Source organism: Gorilla gorilla, chromosome 3 (genome assembly GCF_029281585.2).
Source record: "Gorilla gorilla gorilla isolate KB3781 chromosome 3, NHGRI_mGorGor1-v2.1_pri, whole genome shotgun sequence".
NCBI classification, from domain to species: domain Eukaryota; kingdom Metazoa; phylum Chordata; class Mammalia; order Primates; family Hominidae; genus Gorilla; species Gorilla gorilla.
In genome coordinates, this window is record NC_073227.2 from 212594990 (window position 1) to 212606466 (window position 11477).

The window sequence follows — 11477 nt, forward strand, 5'->3', positions numbered from 1 at the left end:
GCGGTGTAGATATTTCCAATTTCATTCAAATGGCGGTGTAGATATTTCCATGTTCATAGAGATGGCGGTGTAGATATTTACATGTTCAAACAAATGGCGGTGTAGATATTTCCATGTTCATAGAGATGGCGGTGTAGATATTTCCATGTTTATACAGACAGCAGTGTAGTTATTTCCATGTTTATAGAGATAGCAGTGTAGATATTTCCATTGATATTCAGATAGCTGTGTAGGTATTTGCATGTTCATACAGATAGCGGTGTAGATATTTCCATGTTCATACTGATAGCAGTGTAGATATTTATATGTTCATACAGATAGCGGTGTAGATATTTCCATGTTCATACAGATGGCGGTGTAGATATTTCCATGTTCATACAGATGGCGGTGTAGATATTTACATGTTCATACAGATGGCGGCGTAAATATTTCCAGGTTGGTACGGATGGCAGTGTAGATATTTCCACGTTCATACAGGTGGCGGTGTAGATATTCCCATGTTTTTACAGATAGCTGTGTAGTTATTTCCATGTTTATAGAGATAGCCATGTAGATATTTCCATTGATATACAGATAGCTGTGTAGATATTTGCATGTTCATACAGATAGCGGTGTAGATATTTCCATGTTCATACAGATAGCGGTGTAGATATTTCCATGTTCATACACATAGCAGTGTAGATATTTCCATGTTCATACAGATAACGGTGAAGATATTTCCATGTTCATACAGATAGCAGTGTAGATATTTCCATGTTCACACAGATAGCAGTGTAGATATTTCCATGTTCATACAGTTAGCGTTGCAGATATTTCCATGTTCATACAGATGGCGGTGTAGATATTTACATGTTCATACAGATGGTGGTGTAGATATTTCCATGTTCGTACGGATGGCAGTGTAGATATTTCCATGTTCGTACAGGTGGCGGTGTAGATATTTCCATGTTTATACAGATAACAGTGTAGATATTTCCATGTTTATAGAGATGGCGGTCTAGATATTTACATGTTTATAGAGATAGTGGTGTAGTTATTTCCAAGTTTATAGAGACAGCGTTGTAGATATTTCCTTGTTTAAACAGATAGCGGTGAAGATATTTCCATGTTTATATAGATAGCGGTGTAGATATTTCCATGTTTATACAGACAGCAGTGTAGATATTTCCATGTTTATAGAGATAGTGGTGTAGATAATTTCAATTTTATACAGAGAGCAGTGTAGATATTTGCAAGTTCATACAGATAGCGGTGTAGATATTTCCACCTTTATAGAGATGGCGGTGTAGATATTTCCATGTTTATAGAGATGGCGGTGTAGATATTTTCATGTTTACACAGATGGCGTTGTAGATATTTCCATGTTTACACAGATAGCGGTTTGGATATTTTCATGTTTATGCAGATAGCGGTGTAGATATTTCCATGTTTATACAGATAGCGGTGTGGATATTTCCATGTTTATACAGATAGTTGGGCAGATATTTCCATGTTTATACAGATAGCGGTGTAGATATTTCCAACTTAATACATATGGCGATGTAGATATGTCTATGTTCGTACAGATGGCGGTGTAGATATTTACATGTTCATACAGATGGCGGTGTAGATATTTCCATGTTCGTACAGAAGGCGGTGTAGATATTTCCATGTTCATAGAGATGGCGGTGTAGATATTTCCATGTTTATGCAGATAGCGGTATAGGTATTTCCATGTTGATACAGATGGTGGTGTAGATATTTCCATGTTTATAGAGGTGGCGGTCTAGATATTTCCATGTTTATGGAGAGAGTGGTGTAGTTATTTCCAAGTTTATAGAGACAGCGTTGTAGATATTTCCATGTTTATACAGATAGCGGTGAAGATATTTCCATGTTTATACAGATTGCGGTGTAGATATTTCCATGTTTATACAGATAGCAGTGTAGATATTTCCATGTTTATAGAGATAGTGGTGTAGATAATTTCAATTTTATACAGATAGCAGTGTAGGTATTTCCAAGTTCATACAGATAGCGGTGTAGATATTTCCACGTTTATAGAGATGGCGGTGTAGATATTTCCATGTTCATACAGATGGCGGTGTAGATATTTACATGTTGATACAGATGGTGGTGTAGATATTTCCATGTTCATACGGATGGCAGTGTAGATATTTCCATGTTCATACAGGTGGCGGTGTAGATATTTCCATGTTTATACAGATAGCAGTGTAGTTATTTCCATGCTTATAGATATAGCAGTGTAGATATTTCCATTGATATACAGATAGCTGTGTAGATATTTCCAGTTTCATACAGAAGGCGGTGTAGATATTTCCAATTTCATTCAAATGGCGGTGTAGATATTTCCATGTTCATAGAGATGGCGGTGTAGATATTTACATGTTCAAACAAATGGCGGTGTAGATATTTCCATGTTCATAGAGATGGCGGTGTAGATATTTCCATGTTTATACAGACAGCAGTGTAGTTATTTCCATGTTTATAGAGATAGCAGTGTAGATATTTCCATTGATATTCAGATAGCTGTGTAGATATTTGCATGTTCATACAGATAGCGGTGTAGATATTTCCATGTTCATACTGATAGCAGTGTAGATATTTATATGTTCATACAGATAGCGGTGTAGATATTTCCATGTTCATACTGATAGCAGTGTAGATATTTATATGTTCATAGAGATAGCGGTGTAGATATTTCCATGTTCATACAGATGGCGGTGTAGATATTTCCATGTTCATACAGATGGCGGCGTAAATATTTCCAGGTTGGTACGGATGGCAGTGTAGATATTTCCACGTTCATACAGGTGGCGGTGTAGATATTCCCATGTTTTTACAGATAGCTGTGTAGTTATTTCCATGTTTATAGAGATAGCCATGTAGATATTTCCATTGATATACAGATAGCTGTGTAGATATTTGCATGTTCATACAGATAGCGGTGTAGATATTTCCATGTTCATACAGATAGCGGTGTAGATATTTCCATGTTCATACACATAGCAGTGTAGATATTTCCATGTTCATACAGATAACGGTGAAGATATTTCCATGTTCATACAGATAGCAGTGTAGATATTTCCATGTTCACACAGATAGCAGTGTAGATATTTCCATGTTCATACAGTTAGCGTTGCAGATATTTCCATGTTCATACAGATGGCGGTGTAGATATTTACATGTTCATACAGATGGTGGTGTAGATATTTCCATGTTCGTACGGATGGCAGTGTAGATATTTCCATGTTCGTACAGGTGGCGGTGTAGATATTTCCATGTTTATACAGATAACAGTGTAGATATTTCCATGTTTATAGAGATGGCGGTCTAGATATTTACATGTTTATAGAGATAGTGGTGTAGTTATTTCCAAGTTTATAGAGACAGCGTTGTAGATATTTCCTTGTTTAAACAGATAGCGGTGAAGATATTTCCATGTTTATACAGATAGCGGTGTAGATATTTCCATGTTTATACAGACAGCAGTGTAGATATTTCCATGTTTATAGAGATAGTGGTGTAGATAATTTCAATTTTATACAGAGAGCAGTGTAGATATTTGCAAGTTCATACAGATAGCGGTGTAGATATTTCCACCTTTATAGAGATGGCGGTGTAGATATTTCCATGTTTATAGAGATGGCGGTGTAGATATTTTCATGTTTACACAGATGGCGTTGTAGATATTTCCATGTTTACACAGATAGCGGTTTGGATATTTTCATGTTTATGCAGATAGCGGTGTAGATATTTCCATGTTTATACAGATAGCGGTGTGGATATTTCCATGTTTATACAGATAGTTGGGCAGATATTTCCATGTTTATACAGATAGCGGTGTAGATATTTCCAACTTAATACATATGGCGATGTAGATATGTCTATGTTCGTACAGATGGCGGTGTAGATATTTACATGTTCATACAGATGGCGGTGTAGATATTTCCATGTTCGTACAGAAGGCGGTGTAGATATTTCCATGTTCATAGAGATGGCGGTGTAGATATTTCCATGTTTATGCAGATAGCGGTATAGGTATTTCCATGTTGATACAGATGGTGGTGTAGATATTTCCATGTTTATAGAGGTGGCGGTCTAGATATTTCCATGTTTATGGAGATAGAGGTGTAGTTATTTCCAAGTTTATAGAGACAGCGTTGTAGATATTTCCATGTTTATACAGATAGCGGTGAAGATATTTCCATGTTTATACAGATTGCGGTGTAGATATTTCCATGTTTATACAGATAGCAGTGTAGATATTTCCATGTTTATAGAGATAGTGGTGTAGATAATTTCAATTTTATACAGATAGCAGTGTAGGTATTTCCAAGTTCATACAGATAGCGGTGTAGATATTTCCACGTTTATAGAGATGGCGGTGTATATATTTCCATGTTCATACAGATGGCGGTGTAGATATTTACATGTTCATAGAGATGTCAGTGTAGATATTTCCATGTTTATACAGATAGCAATGTAGATATTTCCATGTTTATAGAGATAGCGGTGTAGATATTTCCATTGATATATAGATAGCTGTGAAGATATTTCCATGTTCATACAGATAGCGGTGTAGATATTTCCATCTTTTACAGATAGCGGTGTAGATATTTCCACGTTCATTCAGATAGCGGTGAGGATATTTCCATGTTCATACAGTTAGCGGTGTAGATATTTCCATGTTCATACAGATGGCGGTGTAGATATTTACATGTTCGTACAGAAGGCGGTGTAGATATTTCCATGTTCGTACGGATGGCAGTGTAGTTATTTCCTTGTTCATACAGGTGGCGGTGTAGGTATTTCCATGTTCATACAGATCGCAGTGTAGTTATTCCATGTTTATAGAGATAGCAGTGTAGATATTTCCATTGATATACAGATAGCTGTGTAGATACTTACATGTTCATACAGATGGCGGTGTAGATATTTCCATGTTCATACAGATGGCGGTGTAGATATTTACATGTTCATTCAGACGGCGGTGTAGATATTTCCATGTTTGTAGAGATGGCGGTGTAGATATTTCCATGTTCATAGAGATGGCGGTGTAGATATTTCCATGTTTTTGCAGATAGCGGAAGAGATATTTCCATGTTTATACAGATTGTGGTGTTGATATTTCTATGTTTATAGAGATGGCGGTCTAGATTTTTCCATGTTTATAGAGATAGTGGTGTAGTTATTTCCAAGTTTATAGAGACAGCATTGTAGATATTTCCATGTTTATACAGATAGTGTTGAAGATATTTCCATGTTCATACAGATAGCGGTGTAGATATTTCCATGTTTATACTGATATCAATGTAGATATTTCCATGTTTATAGAGATAGTGGTGTAGATAATTTCAATTTTATACAGATAGCAGTGTAGATATTTCCAAGTTCATACAGATAGCGGTGTAGATATTTACACGTTTATAGAGATGGCGGTGTAGATATTTCCATGTTCATACAGATGGCGGTGTAGATATTTCCATGTTTTTAGAGATGGCGGTGTAGATATTTTCATGTTTACACAGATGGCGGTGGAGATATTTCCATGTTTACACAGATAGCGGTGTAGACATTTCCATGTTTACACAGATAGCGGTGTGGATATTTCCATGTTTATACAGATAGCGGTGTAGATATTTCCATGTTTATACAGATAGAGGTGCGGATATTTCCATGTTTATACAGATAGTTGGGCAGATATTTCCATGTTTATACAGATAACGGTGTAGATATTTCCATCTTAATACAGATGGCGGTGTAGATATGTCCATGTTCGTACAGATGGCGGTGTAGATATTTCGAAGTTTATAGAGATAGCGCTGTAGTTATTTCCATATTTATATAGAAATCTGTGTAGATATTCAAATGTATATGCAGATAGCTGAGTAGATATTTCCATGTTCATGCAGATAGCCGTGTAGATATTTCCATGTTCATCCAGATGCTGGTGTAGATATATCCATGTTCATACAGATGGCGGTGAAGATATTTCCATGTTCATACAGATGGCGGTGTAGATATTTCCATGTTCATACACATGGCGCTGTAGATATTTCCATGTTCGTAGAGATGGCGGTGTAGATATTTCCATGTTCATACAAATGGCGGTGTAGATATTTCCATGTTCATAGAGATGGCGGTGTAGATATTTCATTGTTTGTACAGATAGCAGTGTAGTTATTTCCATGTTTATAGAGATAGCAGGGTAGATATTTCCATTGATATACAGGTAGCTGTGTAGATATTTGCATGTTCATACAGATAGGGGTGTACATATTTCCATGCTCATACAGATAGCGGTGTAGATATTTCCATGTTCATACAGATAGCGGTGCAGATATTTCCATGTTCATACAGATAGCGGTGTAGATATTTCCATGTTCATACAGATAGCGGTGTAGATATTTCCATGTTCATACAGATGGCGGTGTAGATATTTTCATGTTCGCACGGTTGGCAGTGTAGATATTTCCATGTTCATACAGGTGGCGGTGTAGATATTTCCATGTTTATACAGATAGCAGTGTAGATATTTCCATTGATATACAGATAGCTGTGTAGATATTTGCATGTTCATACAGATAGCGGTGTAGATATTTCCATGTTCGTACAGATAGCGGTGTAGATATTTCCATCTTCCTACAGATAGCGGTGTAGATATTTCCATGTCCATACAGATAACGGTGTAGATATTTCCATGTTCATACAGATAGCCTTGTAGATATTTCCATGTTCAAACGGTTAGCGGTGTAGATATTTCCATGTTCATTCAGATGGCGGTGTAGATATTTACATGTTAATACAGATGGCGGTGTAGATATTTCCATGTTTGTACAGAAGGCGGTGTAGATATTTCCATGTTCATAGAGATGGCGGTGTAGATATTTCCATGTTTATGCAGATAGCGGTATAGGTATTTCCATGTTTATACAGATGGTGGTGTAGATATTTCCATGTTTATAGAGATGGCGGTCTAGATTTTTCCATGTTTTTAGAGATAGTGGTGTAGTTATTTCCAAGTTTATAGAGACAGCGTTGTAGATATTTCCATGTTTATAAAGATAGCGGTGAAGATATTTCCATGTTTATACAGATAGCGGTGTAGATATTTCCATGTTTATACAGACAGCAGTGTAGATATTTCCATGTTTATAGAGATAGTGGTGTAGATAATTTCTATATTATACAGATAGCAGTGTAGATATTTCCAAGTAGATACAGATCGCGGTGTAGATATTTCCACCTTTATAGAGATGGCGGTGTAGATATTTCCATGTTCATACAGATGGCGGTGTAGATATTTCCATGTTTATAGAGATGGCAGTGTAGATATTTCCATGTTTACACAGATGGCGGTGGAGATATTTCCATGTTTACACAGATAGCGGTGTAGACATTTCCATGTTTACACAGATAGCGGTGTGGATATTTCCATGTTTATGCAGATAGCGGTGTAGATATTTCCATGTTTATACAGATAGAGGTGTGGATATTTCCATGTTTATACAGATAGTTGGGCAGATATTTCCATGTTTATACAGATAACGGTGTAGATATTTCCATCTTAATACAGATGGCGGTGTAGATATGTCCATGTTCGTACAGATGGCGGTGTAGATATTTCCATGTTCATACAGATGGCGGTGTAGATATTTCGAAGTTTATAGAGATAGCGCTGTAGTTATTTCCATATTTATATAGAAATCTGTGTAGATATTCAAATGTATATGCAGATAGCTGTGTAGATATTTCCATGTTCATGCAGATAGCCGTGTAGATATTTCCATGTTCATCCAGATGCTGGTGTAGATATATCCATGTTCATACAGATGGCGGTGAAGATATTTCCATGTTCATACAGATGGCGGTGTAGATATTTCCATGTTCATACACATGGCGCTGTAGATATTTCCATGTTCGTAGAGATGGTGGTGTAGATATTTCCATGTTCATACAAATGGCGGTGTAGATATTTCCATGTTCATAGAGATGGCTGTGTAGATATTTCATTGTTTGTACAGATAGCAGTGTAGTTATTTCCATGTTTATAGAGATAGCAGGGTAGATATTTCCATTGATATACAGGTAGCTGTGTAGATATTTGCATGTTCATACAGATAGGGGTGTACATATTTCCATGCTCATACAGATAGCGGTGTAGATATTTCCATGTTCATACAGATAGCGGTGCAGATATTTCCATGTTCATACAGATAGCGGTGTAGATATTTCCATGTTCATACAGATAGCGGTGTAGATATTTCCATGTTCATACAGTTAGCGGTGTATATATTTCCATGTTCATACAGATGGCGGTGTAGATATTTACATGTTCATACAGATGGCGGTGTAGATATTTCCATGTTCGCACGGTTGGCAGTGTAGATATTTCCATGTTCATACAGGTGGCGGTGTAGATATTTCCATGTTTATACAGATAGCAGTGTAGTTATTTCCATGTTTATAGAGATAGCAGTGTAGATATTTCCATTGATATACAGATAGCTGTGTAGATATTTGCATGTTCATACAGATAGCGGTGTAGATATTTCCATGTTCGTACAGATAGCGGTGTAGATATTTCCATCTTCGTAGAGATAGTGGTGTAGATATTTCCATGTCCATACAGATAACGGTGTAGATATTTCCATGTTCATACAGATAGCCTTGTAGATATTTCCATGTTCAAACGGTTAGCGGTGTAGATATTTCCATGTTCATTCAGATGGCGGTGTAGATATTTACATGTTCATACAGATGGCGGTGTAGATATTTCCATGTTTGTACAGAAGGCGGTGTAGATATTTCCATGTTCATAGAGATGGCGGTGTAGATATTTCCATGTTTATGCAGATAGCGGTATAGGTATTTCCATGTTTATACGGATGGTGGTGTAGATATTTCCATGTTTATAGAGATGGCGGTCTAGATTTTTCCATGTTTTTAGAGATAGCGGTGTAGATATTTCCAACTTAATACATATGGCGATGTAGATATATCTATGTTCGTACAGATGGCGGTGTAGATATTTACATGTTCATACAGATGGCGGTGTAGATATTTCCATGTTCGTACAGAAGGCGGTGTAGATATTTCCATGTTCATAGAGATGGCGGTGTAGATATTTCCATGTTTATGCAGATAGCGGTATAGGTATTTCCATGTTGATACAGATGGTGGTGTAGATATTTCCATGTTTATAGAGGTGGCGGTCTAGATATTTCCATGTTTATGGAGATAGTGGTGTAGTTATTTCCAAGTTTATAGAGACAGCGTTGTAGATATTTCCATGTTTATACAGATAGCGGTGAAGATATTTCCATGTTTATACAGATTGCGGTGTAGATATTTCCATGTTTATACAGATAGCAGTGTAGATATTTCCATGTTTATAGAGATAGTGGTGTAGATAATTTCAATTTTATACAGATAGCAGTGTAGGTATTTCCAAGTTCATACAGATAGCGGTGTAGATATTTCCACGTTTATAGAGATGGCGGTGTAGATATTTCCATGTTCATACAGATGGCGGTGTAGATATTTACATGTTGATACAGATGGTGGTGTAGATATTTCCATGTTCATACGGATGGCAGTGTAGATATTTCCATGTTCATACAGGTGGCGGTGTAGATATTTCCATGTTTATACAGATAGCAGTGTAGTTATTTCCATGCTTATAGATATAGCAGTGTAGATATTTCCATTGATATACAGATAGCTGTGTAGATATTTCCAGTTTCATACAGAAGGCGGTGTAGATATTTCCAATTTCATTCAAATGGCGGTGTAGATATTTCCATGTTCATAGAGATGGCGGTGTAGATATTTACATGTTCAAACAAATGGCGGTGTAGATATTTCCATGTTCATAGAGATGGCGGTGTAGATATTTCCATGTTTATACAGACAGCAGTGTAGTTATTTCCATGTTTATAGAGATAGCAGTGTAGATATTTCCATTGATATTCAGATAGCTGTGTAGATATTTGCATGTTCATACAGATAGCGGTGTAGATATTTCCATGTTCATACTGATAGCAGTGTAGATATTTATATGTTCATACAGATAGCGGTGTAGATATTTCCATGTTCATACAGATGGCGGTGTAGATATTTCCATGTTCATACAGATGGCGGTGTAGATATTTACATGTTCATACAGATGGCGGCGTAAATATTTCCAGGTTGGTACGGATGGCAGTGTAGATATTTCCACGTTCATACAGGTGGCGGTGTAGATATTCCCATGTTTTTACAGATAGCTGTGTAGTTATTTCCATGTTTATAGAGATAGCCATGTAGATATTTCCATTGATATACAGATAGCTGTGTAGATATTTGCATGTTCATACAGATAGCGGTGTAGATATTTCCATGTTCATACAGATAGCGGTGTAGATATTTCCATGTTCATACACATAGCAGTGTAGATATTTCCATGTTCATACAGATAACGGTGAAGATATTTCCATGTTCATACAGATAGCAGTGTAGATATTTCCATGTTCACACAGATAGCAGTGTAGATATTTCCATGTTCATACAGTTAGCGTTGCAGATATTTCCATGTTCATACAGATGGCGGTGTAGATATTTACATGTTCATACAGATGGTGGTGTAGATATTTCCATGTTCGTACGGATGGCAGTGTAGATATTTCCATGTTCGTACAGGTGGCGGTGTAGATATTTCCATGTTTATACAGATAACAGTGTAGATATTTCCATGTTTATAGAGATGGCGGTCTAGATATTTACATGTTTATAGAGATAGTGGTGTAGTTATTTCCAAGTTTATAGAGACAGCGTTGTAGATATTTCCTTGTTTAAACAGATAGCGGTGAAGATATTTCCATGTTTATACAGATAGCGGTGTAGATATTTCCATGTTTATACAGACAGCAGTGTAGATATTTCCATGTTTATAGAGATAGTGGTGTAGATAATTTCAATTTTATACAGAGAGCAGTGTAGATATTTGCAAGTTCATACAGATAGCGGTGTAGATATTTCCACCTTTATAGAGATGGCGGTGTAGATATTTCCATGTTTATAGAGATGGCGGTGTAGATATTTTCATGTTTACACAGATGGCGTTGTAGATATTTCCATGTTTACACAGATAGCGGTTTGGATATTTTCATGTTTATGCAGATAGCGGTGTAGATATTTCCATGTTTATACAGATAGCGGTGTGGATATTTCCGTGTTTATACAGATAGTTGGGCAGATATTTCCATGTTTATACAGATAGCGGTGTAGATATTTCCAACTTAATACATATGGCGATGTAGATATGTCTATGTTCGTACAGATGGCGGTGTAGATATTTACATGTTCATACAGATGGCGGTGTAGATATTTCCATGTTCGTACAGAAGGCGGTGTAGATATTTCCATGTTCATAGAGATGGCGGTGTAGATATTTCCATGTTTATGCAGATAGCGGTATAGGTATTTCCATGTTG